The sequence below is a fragment of the Rhinoderma darwinii genome, unplaced genomic scaffold (genome assembly GCF_050947455.1).
Source record: "Rhinoderma darwinii isolate aRhiDar2 unplaced genomic scaffold, aRhiDar2.hap1 Scaffold_729, whole genome shotgun sequence".
NCBI lineage: Eukaryota > Metazoa > Chordata > Amphibia > Anura > Rhinodermatidae > Rhinoderma > Rhinoderma darwinii.
The window spans coordinates 281,726-298,751 of record NW_027464290.1 but is presented as its reverse complement, the minus strand read 5'-3'; the positions used below and the strand labels follow the sequence as shown (position 1 = coordinate 298,751).

Sequence of the window (17,026 nt, the reverse complement as noted above, 5' to 3'; positions counted from 1 at the left end):
TTGTTTTGCAAAGTCACATGTCCAAAAAATATGTCTTATAGTTTCCTCGGCCTGGCAGCCTTCCCTCGGGCAGACGGCAGACCTCGCGAATCCTCTTCTGTACTGGAATGCCCGGCATGGAAGACATTGATGAACGCAGCTCCAGGCCAGGTCCATCTGTGCATTAAAAAGATAAAACACATTAATCATTTTGAAAATAAAAGCACATCGTTGCGTATTAAAATTCTCTACATTGCTGACCGTCTCGCTCTCTCTCAGGTCTTTAATTATTTTCTTGCTGTTTTTAAGTTCGTTCACGGTCTTCCCTTTTAAATTGAAGAGAGCCACTATTTTTTCTAAAATTACGTAATTCGCTGGTAATTTAAAAGCGTATGGTGAGGATAAAATTATGTTGAACCAACCAAACCTCCGCATAAAAAACCCAGTATTAAAACGTAAAAAGTAAGACCAATAGTGCTCTTTAAAAAGGGAATTAAAACAGAAACTAAAGAACTTAATTAAAAGAAACCTATTAAAATCAGGAAAATCTTTGCCACCCTTTGGTTTGGACTTTATTACCGTTTCTCGTTTCAATTTCTCCATCCTGGAACTCCAAAAGAAGGTAAAACATGCTTTTGTTATTTTTCGTAATAAAACTGTTGGGGGAGGGAACACCATGCTTGTGTATAAAAGAAGGGGTAAAATGACCATTTTTATGATTAAAATTTTTCCCTCCATAGTGAGTTTCCTCATATTCCACATACAAATTTTATTGTTTACCTTCTGCGCCACCATGTCCCAACTTATAAAACCATTGTCGTGCTCACTGAAGGAGATACCTAAAACTTTAATAGTATCTGACACAGGAACGGGTACGTCTCTAAAAACCATGCTTCCTATTCTTAAAATATTACTTTTGCTGAAATTTATTCTAAAACCGGAAGCACAGCAATAAAACTCAATTTGTTTTAGGGCTTTCTGAAGCGACAGGGTGTCCCTACAAAGTATCGCCACATCATCCATGTACCCCACTGCTTTAGCCTCTATGCCGCCTCCCCCTGGCAGGGGGACTCCACGTATTTGTTTATCACGGCGTATTGCGCATAGCAGAGGCTCTAGTGCACATATGAAAAGCAGTGGGGACAAGGGACACCCCTGCTTCACCCCAGAGTTTAAATGAACGTCCTGTGTCTTAAAACCATTTACTAAAACTTTGCTTGTGCAATCTTTATAAAAGGCTTTAATAGATAATAAAAAACCTTCTGGTATACCCATCCGCTCTAAAACCTTAAAAAGATAAAAGTGCGATACTCGGTCGAAAGCTTTTTGAAAATCTATGGATAAAATTGCTAATTTTCCGTTTCTAGATTTTGTGTCTTCAATCGCATCTTTTATTAAATTAATATTATCCCAGATGCTGCGGCCTGGCACCCCACACACCTGGTTAGAGTGTATGATGTGGGGTACTATGGCTTTTAAACGGTTTGCGCATAGTTTTGCCATTATTTTGTAGTCACTATTCAGAAGGGTTATTGGTCTCCAATTCTCTAAAACTGCGATGTCACCTTTCTTGTATAGCAAGGAGACCTCACCCTTCCGCCAGGACTTAGGCAGCATCTTGGAATGAAAGACTTCGGTAAAAAGGTTTAAGAGATCATCTCTTAAAATGTCATAAAATTTGACATAAAACTCGCTGGGTATACCGTCCGGGCCAGGAACTTTACCTGCTTTAAAACTCTTCACTGTTTCTAAAATCTCCTGCTCCAACAGTTCCTGCAATAAAAAATTCTGGGAGACAGGGTCTAAAACAGTGGTAATCTCCTTCAGCGAGTCACGCATAAAATCACGATCCACAGTTTTCACATTAAAAAGGTCAGTATAAAACTCATGAACTTTACTTAAAAGACCCTGTACATCCGACACCCCATCAATGTTTTTAAGAATAGCTTTTTTATTGTTCATCTTCTTAAAAAAGTACCTGGAGCAGGTCTCGTTCTCTTCCACGTGTTGTATCCTGGAACGAAAAATAATTTCTTTGCCTTTCTGCTCCAGGCACTGAGCTATCTCTTTTTTTAAGTTGGTGATGTCGTCTTTTACATCTATCTCATGCTCTCTCATCTTGTACAGGGTCTGTAGGCGGGTGTTGAGGATTTTAAAAAAAGCTTTCTTCTCTCTGGCTTTTGCCACACTTTTTTTAATAAAAATTCTTTTATTTTTCTTTACATTTTCTCCCACCATTCAGTGATGGGAGCCCGTGTGTCTCTCACCCGCCTACTCTCTTTGTAAAATTCAATAAAATCTGTAAAAACCTGTGGATCATCTAAAAGGGAAACATTTAACTTCCAGGACTTTTTACTAATAATGTTATTAAAATCACGCTTTACATAAAATGATAAAAGCTTGTGATCGGAAAAAACATTGGTTAAAACTTCACATTTAAAAGGCAGTAGATTCTCGTTACAAAATATTAAATCTATCCTGGAGCTACAGGTGGCGTTGCTCCAGGTAACGCCGGCTTCCTCTGGACTGCTCCTGTTACATTCTTTATAAACGTCTTTTAATTTAAAATCACCCACCATATCTTTGAGCAGTCCAGAGGTCTTGTCATAGTTTCTGCTTGTAGCGCTGGTAAGCCGGCGTTCCCCTCTCAGGATACAATTAAAATCACCTGCGAGGATAAAAGGCTCAGTCGTGTTAATAAAAAGAGGTAAAATCGCTAACATTTCTGCTCTTTCATTTTTGTCTGGTGAGCCGTAAAAATTTAAAAACTGCCATTTCACACCGTCAATAAAAGCCTTAACCAATAAAATACGTCCTGGAAGAATCTCTTGGATAAAATCGATTAAAACGTTTCCCTTAAAAAGAATGGCGACCCCTGCTGATCTGGACTCGTTAGATCCAGACCAGACTGATGGACCATACTTCCAATCCTCTTGGTATTTATGGTACTTCATCGTATGGGGAATGCCGCACTCCTGCAGGAAAAAAACAGAGGCTGCCAGGCCAGCTAAAAAGCTGAAGAGAGCAACCCTTCTAACTTTGGACTTGGCGCCCCTCACGTTGAGGGAGATTCCCTTTACTTCAGACATTGTGGAGATTAAAATAACGTCTTGATTTTAAAATAATAAATATTCGTGGAACTTAAAATCAGACATTTCCTCCACCAGCATTACCAGAATTCTCGTTTGCGCTCATATCCTCACCCTCGTCCGAATCGCCTGCAAAGAGGGACGAAAAGGGAGAGGAACTACCTTCACTGAGAGCCGTGCCAGCAACTCTTATCTCGTACAAGGGGAGCCCACTCTCGCTTAGCGTCACCTGGGTCTCAACTGGGTGACCACGTAGGTCCATTTCGGGTGGGTCCCCCAAGGGCCCCGCCTCTCCCCCCAGGCTCTGTTGACGCCGTCTTAGAGGGGGAGGTTGCGCACACGGCGGGGTGTCCGGTATCTGGGAGGGAACAGTGCCCACCCTCCTCACCAGGTCAGGCGAGGAGGTGGTCCTAGGAGGAGCCTCACTTTTCTTCACGGACGTGTCCATCTGCTCCTCCCCTGATTCCCTCCTACCAGCACGCTCCTGTTTTCCCTTTTTTCGGGGACCCACCGCTACCCAGTTCTCCTGCTCGGAGTCAGACTCCTGAGACCCAGGTGCAGGAGCAGGCCCGGCACCCACTGGACAACCAGCCCTCTGGGATGCCACAGTATCATTGGTGGCCTGCTCCTTTTCCGCCTTCCTCTTAGCTTGCCTTTTATCTTTGGCGCTGGGCTCCATCCTTTCCTCAGAGGTTGCTGGCTGCGAGGCACGCGCTTTGGCTCCATTATTCCGCACCACTGAAGCCCAGGTGCCTCGCTGCTCCTTCGCGGCCCCGGCATGCTCCTCTCCCCGGGGGTGGGACTGGTCCGCTGGTGGAGCACGTGGGGGCGCCTCGGGTTGCTCATTTTCTTCGCCTCGGTACCTATGGGGACAAGAATAGTACAGATGACCAGTTTTTTGGCAAAAATTACATTTTTTCTCTTGTGAGCATTCTCTCATATTGTGCTCTTTGCTTCCACAGTTTCTACAGGTGACATCGCAGTTAAAACTGGTATGTCCATAGGTACCGCAGGCCCTGCAGAAGTTTGGCATCCCTGAAAAATAGAGGTCGCCATTCACATTTCCAATTTTAAAACGAGCCGGTGGTAATCTCGTTTCTTGGGTGGAGGGGTCCTTTATCAATGTTACTAAAAACTTCCACTTGACGGTCCACACTCCACACTCGTTCATAACTCTCCCCAACAGTTTGACATTCTTGAAGTAGGCAGCTAAGAATGCTGCCACTTCCATATCCTTCACATATGGGGAGTACATTTTAATCACAACGAGTTTGGTAATTTCGAAGGCATGTTCTACTACCTGGACTCCCGCTACCACGAGTTCACCTTTTCTCCTCTCAGCTCGGTCCATGGCATCATGGAGGATTCCTTCTCCCATAAAGGTGACGTCGAAAATTCCTCGTTTCGGGTAGTCCTGGATAGCCAGAATCTCATTCTTGTGGACCGCCAGTAGTTCTTCCAAGATCTTGTGGACCAAGAACTTTACGCCACGTGGACCGCCTCCACCCTCTGCCACGATAAATCGGGCAGAGTTCCTTAGCCGGGCATACACCGGCACCGCATCAGGCTCGCCTGCCATTTCCGTGGCCAGGCCGAACCGCACAGCAATTGCTGCGCCCTATGGGGTCCTGAGACTTACCAAAGGGCTGGGGGGGGATCGCAACTCGTTGCTCAGGACTAAGCCTCTCTCCCAAATAGCAGCACGGGGGTGAAGTCCAGGCGAACCTGGACGATCCCCCGAGGCCGAGAGAGAGGGTACCTGAGCACCTTCTGACTAAAAACCTCCTGTACAAGTACACTTGGTCTTAGCCAAAAGGCCGAGAAGCGATAACCCGAACGGGCCGCGCGTTGCCCGAGCCTGCCCGATACTGCTGTTCAGCCCTTGCAGCGATTCAGCCTACTTCTAGGCAATTCCATGGGGCCCTGCAGGCTCACACACTCACAGCTACACGGGAGGTGAATAAAGGCCGGAGAGGAAGCCAGACAGGATTTGCTTCTTTTGCTTGCACCACAATGCAGTGCTGAAAGAGGAGGAATCTACATAAAAACGCCTTCCTGGCAACGCCCAAATGCCCTGCTGCCATGCAGATAAACACTGGCAGCGGCAGCAAGTGCATGCCCACAGCCACCCCTTGTTCCTTCACACCTTGTATCAGCTGTAATCCAGTCCAGTCCAGTGCTGCCTGCTGAGCAGCACTGACCAACACTGCCTGGGCCCAGGCTTTTATCTCTGAGGCCCCATTATGATGTCAGAAAGCTGGCTCTGGCTCCTCAGGGCTCCACTATGACACGTGCAAAGTTCCGTCTGAACTTTATATAAGACGGTGCGGCTCAGTCAGTCACTCAGTGTTGCCTGAGAGGGCAACACTGCAACAGCCGGCCGCCAGGCTGTCTTTTTTTGCACAGCTAGTTGCCTCCAGGAGGCCACAAGAGGGAGACAAGGGACTGCAAAATGGAAAATAAGCATCCACCAACTTTACAGACAACTTCTCCTTGCTCCTACAACCTCCATCCTTGCACAGTTTGTTATTCTTCTAGGTAACATAGTAACAAATCCAAATTGCTGCTCTCTTTGTAGGCAAGCAAGGCTTTGTTGCAACTGCAATTCTTACTACTTCTTGAAATGTAGGGACGACAGTACATTCCATCACATCCATCTAGTGTACACAGGTAGGTCCATTGTGGCGGGCGGGCGGGCGGCTTTAATGGCTGTTTGCTGTTCCCCTACTGCACTCCACTATTTGACTGTGGTGCTGCATCAATCAGTGGCTGGCTCAGGTGCAGCTCTTTAACTTACCTAAAAGGGAGGGCGGAGAGAAGACAAGGAAGGTGAATGAGCTGTTCCAATGTGAAATGCCGGAAACACAGACACACAGACGACACAAAACAAGAGGTGGCAATGTATTCATTAATTGCATTTAATCAATTAGCTCATTATCACTCATGCATTGTCCAACAGGTGTTGAAATAATGGGATTAAAAGGGGAGATCCCTTCAGAAAGACAGAAACAATGGCAAACACAAAAAACACTTTTGGAATCTGATTTTAGTCAACACATAAGGAAAGGGTGCACCGGTCCTGGAAATACTGCAATACCAGGTCAATGCGTGGAGTGGACAGAGCAAGCTCTATTTCCATCTCCCTGTTCTAAAAATCCATTTAATATATGGTCCCCAGATAGGGGACGTATCAGATATTAAACTGATAAGAACAGATTTTTTTTTTAAGTTGGCTACCCCCTCGCGGGGGTGTCAATGATTTATTATAAAAAAGTACAGTTTACAATAATTTCCACTTTTTACATTGAATAAAAACAACAAGAAAAATTCAATTTACATTAAAATCCATAAAAGGGACATGGTGGTGAAACATTAGATATTGGAGTTCCAGTCTCTCACAAACCATTTTCTTGAAAGGGTGGCATTCCTTTTTTTATCTAATAAATAGTACATATACATATCACTAAAACAAAGTCCTAAAACGTCATCAATTGCTAAAACATCATGCTTAAAAATCAGGATGTTCCTGGCCTTCCAAAGAGCTTCTTTTGCGCAGTTCATCGTCTTCCATGCTATACTTTTTTGATCCGGGGTAGGGCATCCAAAAAGTCCATATAAAATGTTATCATAACTTAAGTCCTTCAGGTCCGCCATCTTCACCAACAAAGGGAATATTTTTATCCAAAATTCCTGTGCAAAGTTGCAAGTCCAAAAAATGTGTCGAACCGTCTCTTCCGCCTGGCAGCCTTCCCTCGGGCAGATGGCAGACCTCGCAAATCCTCGTCTGTGTTGGAATGCCCTGCATGGAAGACATTGATGAACGCAGCTCCAGGCCAGGTCCATCTGTGTGTTAAAAAGATAAAACACATTAATAAACTTCCAAATAAAAGCACAACGTTCTTCACTAAAATGTTCAATACTGCAGACTAGCTCTTTGTCTCTTAGGTCCTTTATTAATTTTTTGCTGTTTTTAAGTTCTGACACACTTTTCCCTCTTAAATTGAACAAGGTCACTATTTTCTCTAAAATTTCATAGTTGGCTGGTAAATTAAAAGCATAGGGGGAAGTTAAATTAATATCAAACCACCCCAGCCTCCTCATAAAAAAACCAGTGTTAAAACGTAGGAAATAAGACCAGTGATGTTCTTTAAAAAGGGAATTAAAACAATAACTAAAGAACTTTATTAAAAGGAACCTATTAAAATCAGGAAAATCTTTGCCACCCTTTGGTTTGGATTTCATGACAGTTTCTCGTCTCAATTTCTCCATTCTGGAACTCCAAAAGAAGGTAAAACACGTTTTTATTATTTTACGTAATAAAACAGTTGGGGGAGGAAACACCATGCTTACGTATAAAAGAAGGGGTAAAATGACCATTTTGATAATTAAAACCTTTCCCTCCATGGTTAGTTTCCTCATATTCCACATACATATTTTTTTGTTTACCTTCTGCGCCACCATGTCCCAACTTATAAAACCATTGTCGCACTCACTGAAGGAGATACCTAAAATAGTAACAGAATCTGACACAGGTACCGGTATATCTCTAAAAACCATGCTTCCTATGTTTAAAATGTTACTTTTTCTGAAATTCACCTTAAAACCGGAAGCACAGCAATAAAACTCTATTTGTCTGAGGGCTCTCTGAAGCGACACGGTGTCCCTGCATAAAACCGCAACATCGTCCATGTACCCCACTGCTTTGGCCTCTATGCCGCCTCCCCCCGGAAGGGGAGCTCCACAAATTAATTTGTCGCGGCGAATCGCACACAGTAAAGGCTCCAACGCGCAAATAAAAAGCAGTGGGGACAAGGGACACCCCTGCTTCACCCCCGAGTTTAAAATTACCTCCTGTGTCTTAAAACCATTTACTAAAATTTTGCTAGTGCAGTTTTTATAAAAGGCTTTAAGTGATAATAAAAATCCTTCAGGAATACCCATCCGCTCTAAAACCTTAAAAAGATAAAAATGAGAAACACGGTCAAACGCCTTTTCAAAGTCTATGGATAAAATTGCAAGTTTACATCTTCTAGACCTCGTGTTCTCAATTACGTCCTTAATAAGATTTAGATTATCCCAGATGCTGCGGCCTGGCACCCCACACACCTGGTTAGGGTGTATGATGTGGGGTACTATGGCTTTCAGACGGTTTGCACATATTTTTGCCATAATTTTGTAGTCGCAGTTAAGAAGGGTTATTGGTCTCCAGTTTTCCAAAGCCGCGATGTCACCTTTCTTATATATTAGGGAGACCTCACCCTTCTGCCAGGACTTAGGCAGCATCTTGGAATTAAAAACATCAGAAAAAAGGCTAAAAAGGTCCTCTTTTAAAATGTCATAAAATTTTACATAAAACTCACTGGGTATCCCATCCGGACCAGGAACTTTACCTGCTTTAAAGCTCTTTACTGTTTCTAAAATCTCCTTCTCCGTCAGCTCCTGTAATAAAAATTGCTGCGAGACAGGATCTAAAACAGTAGTAATCTCCTTCAGTGAGTCACGCATAAAATCACGATCCACAGTTTTAACATTAAAAAGGTCAGTGTAAAACTCATGAACTTTACTTAAAAGACCCTGTACATCCGACACCCCATCAATGTTTCTAATGACAGCCTTTTTATTATTGATTTTCTTAAAAAAGTACCTGGAGCAGGTCTCGTTCTCTTCTACATGTTGCATTTTTGAACGGAAAATGATCTCTTTACCTCTCTGCTCCAGGCACTGGGCTATCTCTTTCTTTAAACTGATGATGTCGGATTTTACCTCTATTCCATGTTCTCTCATTTTGTACAGGGTCTGCAGGCGGGTGTTGAGGGTATTAAAAAACTCTTTTTTCTCCTTGGCTTTCGCCACGCTCTTTTTAATAAAAAAGTCTTTGATTTTTGTTTTCATCTTCTCCCACCAAGCCTTGATGGGAGTACGCACATCTCTCACCCGCCTGTTCATTCTGTAAAATTCAATAAAATCTGCTAAAACCTGTGGATCGTCTAAAAGGGAAACGTTAAACTTCCAGGACTTTTTACCAACCGAGTTGTTAAGATCATGCTTTATTAAAAACGATAAAAGCCTATGATCAGAAAAAACATTGGTTAAAACATCACAACTAAAAGGCAGTAAATTTTTAGGACAAAAAATAAAATCAATCCTGGAGCTACAGGTGGCATTGCTCCAGGTGACGCCGGCTTCCTCTGGACTATTTCTGTTACTTTCTTTATAAACATCACTTAAATTAAAATCATTCACGATATCCTTGAGCATTCCAGAGGTCTTATCATAATTTCTGCTCGTACTGTTGGTCAACCGGCGCTCTCCTCTCATAACACAGTTAAAATCACCTGCGAGGATGAAAGGCTCAGATGTATTGATAAAAAGTGGTAAAATCTCTAACATCCTCGCTCTTTCATTTTTTTCTGGTGATCCGTAAAAATTTAAAAACTGCCATTTTGTGCCATCAATAAAAGCTTTAACCATTAAGATACGTCCTGGTAAAATTTCTTGAATAAAATCAACTAAAACGTTTCCCTTAAAAAGAATGGCGACCCCTGCTGATCTGGACTCGTTAGATCCAGACCAGATGGATGGACCACACTTCCAATCCTCTTTGTATTTTTGGTAAGACATTGTGTGGGGGATACCGCACTCCTGCAGGAAAAAAACAGAGGCTGCCAGGCAAGATAAATAATTGAAAAGAGCAACCCTTCTCACTTTTGTCTTTGCGCCCCTCACGTTGAGGGAGATTCCCTTTATCTCAGACATTGTAACTATAGGGAGAAAAAATTGTCTTGATTTTAAAATTATAAATAATATTGGTAATTAAAATCAGACTGTCTCTCCACCAGCAACACCAGATATCTCACTTGAACTCATATACCCGCCCCCATCCAAGCTTAGCGTCTGAAGGGATGACGCGGGAGAGGAACTACCTTCAGAGAGGGTATTGCCAACAACCCCGGCCTCGTACACAGGGAGCCCAAACTCATTCAGCCTTACCTGGGTCTCATATGGCGCTCTACTGAGGTCCATGTCTGGTGGGTCCCCCCAGGGCCCCGCCACTCCCCCCTGGGGCTGTGATGGCCTTTCTGGAGGGGGAGGTTGTGCACAAGGCGGGGTGTCAGTATTCTCGGAGGGAGCAGTGCCCGCCCTCCTCACCAGTCGCGGCGAGGAGGGGGTCCTAGGAGGAGCCGCATCTTTCTTCACTGATATATCCATCTGCTCCTCCCCTGACTCCCTCCTACCGACTCGGCCTTGTCTTCCCTTTTTACGGGGACCCACCGGTACCTCATCATCCTCATCCGAGTCGGACGTTAGAGACCCAGGCTTTGGAGCAGGCCCAGCATCCCCCTGGCTACCAGCCTTCTGGGGCGCCTCCGATTTTTTCCCGGCCTGCTCCATATCGGCCTTCCGCTTTGACTGCCGCTTTTCCTTTGCACTGGGCTCCCTTTTTTCCTCTGGGGTTGCTGGCCTCGAGGTACCTGCTTTGGCTCCCGTACTTCGCACCTTGGAAGCCCAGGTACCTCGCTCCTCTATCTGAGTGCTGGTCTGTTCCTCTCCTTGGGGACGGGCCTGGTCTGCTGGCGGAGCACGTGGGGGCGCTTCGGGTTGCTCTTCTTCTTCTTCTCCTCGGTACCTATGAGGGCAGGAAAAATACAGGTGACCAGTTTTTTGACAAAAATTACATCGCTTTTCTTCTGTGCATTCTCTCATGGTGTGATTTTTACTTCCACAGTTCCTACAGGTGACATCGCAGCTAAAACTGGTGTGCCCATAGGTACCGCAGGTCCTGCAGAAGTTTGGCATCCCTGAAAAGTAGAGGTCGCCATTCACATTCCCTATTTTAAAACGAGCCGGTGGTAATCTCGTATTTTGGGTGGAGGGGTCCTTTATCAGCGTCACAATAAATTTCCACTTGACAGTCCACACTCCGCACTCGTTCATTACTCTCCCCAACAGTTTAACGTTTCTGAAGTAAGCAGCTAAGAACGCCGCCACTTCCTGATCCTTTACGTATGGGGAGTACATTTTAATCACTACGAGTTTGGTAACTTCAAATGCATGTTCGATTACCTTGACGCCCGAAGACGTGAGTTGAGCTTTCTCCCTCTCAGCTTTTTCCATGGCATCACGGAGGATTCCTTCTCCCATAAATGTAACATCAAAAACTCCACGCTTCGGGTAGTCCTGGATCGCCATAATCTCATGCTTGCGGACTGCCAGTAGTTTCTCAAGGATATCGAGTACCAAAAACTTAATCCCACGTGGACCGCCTCCACCCTCTGTCAAGACGAATCTTGCAGAGTTTTTCAGCCGGGCATATACCGGCACCGCATCTGGTTCGCCCGCCATCGCCTAGCCGGGTCGAACCGCGCAGCTTGCGCTGCTCCCTATGGGGTCCGGAGACACACCAAAGGGCTGGGGGGGGGATCGCAACTCGTTGCTCAGGACTAAGCCTCTCTCCCAAATAGCAGCACGGGGGTGAAGTCCAGGCGAACCTGGACGATCCCCCGAGGCCGAGAGAGAGGGTACCTGAGCACCTTCTGACTAAAAACCTCCTGTATAAATACACTTGGTCTTAGCCAAAAGGCCGAGAAGCGATAACCCGAACGGGCCGCGCGTTGCCCGAGCCTGCCCGATACTGCTGTTCAGCCCTTGCAGCGATTCAGCCTACTTCTAGGCAATTCCATGGGGCCCTGCAGGCTCACACACTCACAGCTACACGGGAGGTGAATAAAGGCCGGAGAGGAAGCCAGATAGGATTTGCTTCTTTTGCTTGCACCACAATGCAGTGCTGAAAGAGGAGGAATCTACATAAAAACGCCTTCCTGGCAACGCCCAAATGCCCTGCTGCCATGCAGATAAACACTGGCAGCGGCAGCAAGTGCATGCCCACAGCCACCCCTTGTTCCTTCACACCTTGTATCAGCTGTAATCCAGTCCAGTCCAGTGCTGCCTGCTGAGCAGCACTGACCAACACTGCCTGGGCCCAGGCTTTTATCTCTGAGGCCCCATTATGATGTCAGAAAGCTGGCTCTGGCTCCTCAGGGCTCCACTATGACACGTGCAAAGTTCCGTCTGAACTTTATATAAGACGGTGCGGCTCAGTCAGTCACTCAGTGTTGCCTGAGAGGGCAACACTGCAACAGCCGGCCGCCAGGCTGTCTTTTTTTGCACAGCTAGTTGCCTCCAGGAGGCCACAAGAGGGAGACAAGGGACTGCAAAATGGAAAATAAGCATCCACCAACCTTACAGACAACTTCTCCTTGCTCCTACAACCTCCATCCTTGAACAGTTTGTTATTCTTCTAGGTAACATAGTAACAAATCCAAATTGCTGCTCTCTTTGTAGGCAAGCAAGGCTTTGTTGCAACTGCAATTCTTACTCCTTCTTGAAATGTAGGGACGACAGTACATTCCATCACATCCATCTAGTGTACACAGGTAGGTCCATTGTGGCGGGCGGGCGGCTTTAATGGCTGTTTGCTGTTCCCCTACTCCACTCCACTATTTGACTGTGGTGCTGCATCAATCAGTGGCTGTCTCAGGTGCAGCTCTTTAACTTACCTAAAAGGGAGGGCGGAGAGAAGACAAGGAAGGTGAATGAGCTGTTCCAATGTGAAATGCCGGAAACACAGACACACAGACGACACAAAACAAGAGGTGGCAATGTATTCATTAATTGCATTTAATCAATTAGCTCATTATCACTCATGCATTGTCCAACAGGTGTTGAAATAATGGGATTAAAAGGGGAGATCCCTTCAGAAAGACAGAAACAATGGCAAACACAAAAAACACTTTTGGAATCTGATTTTAGTCAACACATAAGGAAAGGGTGCACCGGTCCTGGAAATACTGCAATACCAGGTCAATGCGTGGAGTGGACAGAGCAAGCTCTATTTCCATCTCCCTGTTCTAAAAATCCATTTAATATATGGTCCCCAGATAAGGGACGTATCAGATATTAAACTGATAAGAACAGATTTTTTTTTTTTTGAGTTGACTACCCCAACAAAGGAGGTAACCGTTTATTTAAAATTTTGAACAAATTTACAATAAATCAATACATTTCAACAAAAATTTACATAAATTTACAATCATGGTTTTTTAATACAGATAAATACAAATTGTCAAATAAAAACAATTTATAAAAGGGCACTTGGTGGCATCATATTATGGAACTCCATTCACTTAAAAACCATTTTCTACATAAAACAGGAGAGAGTTTTTTATCTAAAAGAAAATATTTGTACATTTCATTAAGACAAATGGCTAAAACATATTCCACAGCTAAAACTTCATGCTTAAATAATAAAATGTTTCTGGCCGCCCACAGAGCTGTTTTTACGCAGTTGGTGATCTTCCATGCCATCATTTTTCGAGTCTGTGTTGGGCATTCCAGGCATCCATATAAAACGCCATCACTTGTGTATCTCCGAAGTCCTGTAATCTTCTGTACCAAGGGGAGGATTCTTGTCCATATCGATTTCGCGTAAAAACATTCCCAGAATAGGTGGTAGACTGTCTCGTCATCTCTACATCCTCCCCTTGGACACGCAGCCGAGTTGGTCAGTCCCCTTCGATGCTGGAATGCCCGGCATGGAAGACACTCGTGGGCACAGCTCCAGGCCAGATCTTTCTGTGGGTTAAAAAGATATTTAGCGCTCACCATCTTCCATATTTCTTTGCATTTTTGTTCATTAAAATTACTGATGGGAGCTACTAAAACATTTTCTTTTATCTTTTTTAAAATTCCTTTACTATTTTTTACTTCGTTAATATTTTTGTCTTTTAAGTTAAAAAGGTTTACAATTTTTTCTAAAATCTTATACTGGCCAGAAAGGTTAAAAGCATACGGGGAGCTTAAAACCGTGGAGAACCAACCGTTCCTCCTCATAAAATAACCTGTGTTAAAACGTATAAAATATGACCAGTAATGTTCCTTAAAAACTGCATTAAGACATAAAGTAAAAAATTTTATTAAAAGGAATGCTTTTATATCGGGGAAATCTTTCCCCCCCATTGGTTTGGGTAATATTACCTTCTCTCTCCTGAGCTTTTCCATCCTGGAGTTCCATAAAAATGTGAAACATGCTTTAATTATTTTTTTCAATAAAATCTCAGGGGGAGGGAATACCATACTTAAATATAATAAAATAGGTAAAATCACCATTTTTGTAATTAAAACCTTTCCCTCCATTGTTAACTTTCTCATGTTCCACATGCAAATTTTCTGATTAACTTTTTGTGCCACCAAGTCCCAACTGGTAAAACCATTATTTGACTCATTGAAGGAGACTCCTAAAATTTGTACAGACTCTGACACAGGGACTGGAATGTCCATTAAAACCATTTTGCCGATATTTAAGATGTTACTTTTATTAAAATTGACTAAAAAACCGGAGGAGCAACAGAATTGGTAAATCTGTTTAAAGGATTTCTGTAATGACAGGGTGTCCCTGCAAAGGACCGCGACATCGTCCATGTACCCCACCACTTTAGCCTCTAGTCCCCCCCCGCCCGGCAGGGGGACTCCGCTTATCTGCTTATCCTTTCTTAACCTGCAGAGTAGAGGCTCGATCGCACAAATAAAAAGTAGTGGGGACAAGGGACACCCCTGCTTCACTCCGGAATTTAAAAGGACATCCTGTGTCTTAAAACCCTTTACTAAAATTTTACTAGTACAATTTTCATAAAAGGCCTTCAGAGACTGTAAAAAACCTTCCGGTATACCCAATTTTTTCTAAAACCTTAAAAAGATAAAAATGTGACACTCTATCGAAGGCTTTCTCAAAATCTATAGATAAAATTGCCATTTTACCTCCTCTCTCTTTCGTGTCACTGATCACATCTTTTAAAAGGTTTAAATTATCCCATATACTCCTCCCGGGTATCCCACAGACCTGATTGAAGTGTATGATCTGGCCTATCACTGCTTTTAATCTGTTCGCACATATCTTCGCCATTATTTTGTAGTCAGAGTTTAGCAAAGTGATAGGCCTCCAATTTTTAATGTCTGTTTTGTCCCCCTTTTTGTAAAGCAGGGACACCTCGCCTTTCTTCCAGGACCCCGGGAGGGCTTTTGTTCTAAAAACTTGGGTAAAAAGAGGGTGGAGATCCTCTTTTAAAATACCATAAAATATAACATAGAATTCTATAGGTATACCGTCAGGGCCAGGGACTTTACCTGTTTTAAAACTCTTTGTAGTTTCTAAAATCTCCTGTTCCGTAATATCCTGTAATAAAAACACTTGGGAAGCAGGATCTAAAACAGCATCCACCTCCTTCAATGAGTCGTTCATAAAATCAACATCAACATGTTTTGTATTAAAAAGATCCGCATAAAAACCGTGCACCTTTTTTAAAATGTTTTGGGTATTTGTTTCCCCATCTATCTCATTTAACAGGGTATGCTTATCATTTATTTTCTTGAAGAAGTACCTGGAGCAGGTCTCATTTTCTTCAAGATGTTTTACCTTAGAGCGAAAGATTATCTCCTTTCCCCTCTGCTCCAGGCACTGGGAGATTTCTTTTTTAATTTCGGTGATCTCTTTCTCCACCTGCATACCCTGTTCTCTGAACTTGTATTGGGTCTGCAGACGGGTATTTAAATTAGCATAAAATTCAAATTTTTCTTTGGCTTTCTTTATCCCAGCTTTAATAAAAAAATCTCTTATCTTTATTTTCATTTTCTCCCACCAGGAAACAATTAGCATATTGGGATGTCTTACCCGTCTGCAGCCCTTATAAAAGGTGATAAAATCGGATAAAATTTGCGGATCCTCTAAAAGGGATACGTTTAATTTCCAGGCTTTCTTCGGAGTTCTCCTTTGATCGTTCAAATTAACTTTAAAATATAAAAGTTTATGGTCAGAAAACACGTTAGAATTAAGATCACATTTAAAAGGCAGTATTTGATAAGAGCAAAAAATAAAATCAATCCTGGAGCTGCAGTTTACATTGCTCCAGGTGACGCCGTCCTCTTCAGGTAGATCCCTATTGCATTTTTTAAAAACATCAGTAAGTTTAAAATCCACTGTAATATCTTTTAAAATAGACGGGGTTTTATCATAGTTTCGACTTACTGAATTCGAGAACCAGCGTTCCCCCTTTAAAATACAATTAAAATCACCAGCTAAAATAAGTGGTTCTGAATCATTGATAAAAAGGGGTAAAATTTCTAGCATTTTTGCTCTTTCCTTCTTGTCTGTAGAACCATAAAAGTTTAAAAACTGCCATCTAACACCGTTTATAAAAGCTTTGACCATTAAAATTCTGCCTGGTAAAATTTCATAAAAACGATCAATTAAAACGTTCCCTTTGAATAAAATGGCGACACCTGCGGCTTTGGATTCATTGGACCCGGACCACACTGAAGGTCCGAGTCTCCAGTCTTCCTCATATTTTTTATAATTCATGTGGTGAGGTATGCAGCATTCCTGTAGGAAAAACACTGAGGCGGTAAAAACAGAAAGGTAGTTGAAAAGGGCAGCTCTTCTTGTCTGTGAGTGCACGCTTCTTACATTAAGGGAAAGACCACATAACTCAGCCATGAGGAAAAGGGAGAGAGACAGTCTATTTTTATCTTACCCGAGGAGGCCTCAGCAGTCCTCCGCGTCGCCAGACACCCCACTCGAGTTCTCATCGTCATCTTTCCTCGAGTCGAATGTACGCATCGACGAGGTTTGAGAGGAAGACCCATCACTCAGCTGACCCCCCATACCTAAGGCGCTTCTTGAAAATGGGTCCCAGACGGACTCAACGGGTAAGATTTGGTAATCTTTGGCAGCGCCCTCCCCTTCTATAGGGGCAGGAATCGCGCTTCCGGACGTCTCAGGGACCACGCTTACCTCGGAGGCAGCTGTCCCTATATCCCCCAACTGTCTAGAAGGGGGGGGACCTTTAGCTGTCGCTTCCGGGGGCACGTCAACTGGTTTCCCTGCCTTCAACCTGGCAGGTACTCCC

The 17,026-nt window shown here is 43.6% G+C and overlaps 2 non-coding genes across 2 annotated transcripts; both read right to left on the bottom strand.

The window, feature by feature from the left end:
* Window positions 1-6,131: 6,131 nt before the first annotated feature.
* LOC142729617 (U2 spliceosomal RNA) lies at window positions 6,132-6,328 on the bottom strand. The gene has a single exon (XR_012878390.1). It is a non-coding gene; the product is annotated as a U2 spliceosomal RNA (small nuclear RNA).
* A 6,563-nt stretch (window positions 6,329-12,891) lies between these two features.
* LOC142729614 (U2 spliceosomal RNA) lies at window positions 12,892-13,083 on the bottom strand. The gene has a single exon (XR_012878388.1). It is a non-coding gene; the product is annotated as a U2 spliceosomal RNA (small nuclear RNA).
* Between the last annotated feature and the right edge of the window lie 3,943 nt (window positions 13,084-17,026).